Source organism: Tupaia chinensis, unplaced genomic scaffold (genome assembly GCF_000334495.1).
Source record: "Tupaia chinensis unplaced genomic scaffold, TupChi_1.0 Scaffold000527_1, whole genome shotgun sequence".
Lineage (NCBI taxonomy): Eukaryota > Metazoa > Chordata > Mammalia > Scandentia > Tupaiidae > Tupaia > Tupaia belangeri.
Genome location: NW_006160040.1, coordinates 5,058,044 through 5,058,384, shown reverse-complemented (window position 1 = coordinate 5,058,384; position 341 = coordinate 5,058,044). Strand labels below are relative to the sequence as shown.

Sequence of the window (341 nt, the reverse complement as noted above, 5' to 3'; positions counted from 1 at the left end):
AAAAAAAAAAAAAAAAAAAAAAAAAAAAAAAAAAAAAAAAAACACAAGACCAGATGTAGAATGCACAGTATTTGTTGCAGAACAGTGCAAAGCAGTATTCTGGAAAGTTTTTCTAAGACTAGTGAAGAACTGAAGGAGTCCTGCATCTTTTTTTTTTTTTTTTAACTAATCTGCTTCTGTTTAAAAAGCTAGCATTCCTAGGGACCAGCAGTTAGCGTAATGGCTATGTCACTGGACTCCCACGTAGTCGACCGCAGTTCAAGTCCCGGACCCGGTGGCTTAAACTCACGCCGGGCGCGTGTGCGTGCGTGCCCAAGATCCCGAGAGGAGAGTGGAGGAGA

The 341-nt window shown here is 41.6% G+C and overlaps 1 protein-coding gene and 1 pseudogene across 1 annotated transcript in view; both read left to right on the top strand.

Moving 5' to 3' along the window:
* The window catches only part of LOC102471600 (heterogeneous nuclear ribonucleoprotein K pseudogene), a 1,169-nt pseudogene extending 1,011 nt beyond the window's left edge, over positions 1-158 (top strand).
* The window catches only part of AK9 (adenylate kinase 9), a 135,708-nt gene that overhangs the window by 108,231 nt on the left and 27,136 nt on the right, over positions 1-341 (top strand). The window lies entirely within an intron of this gene.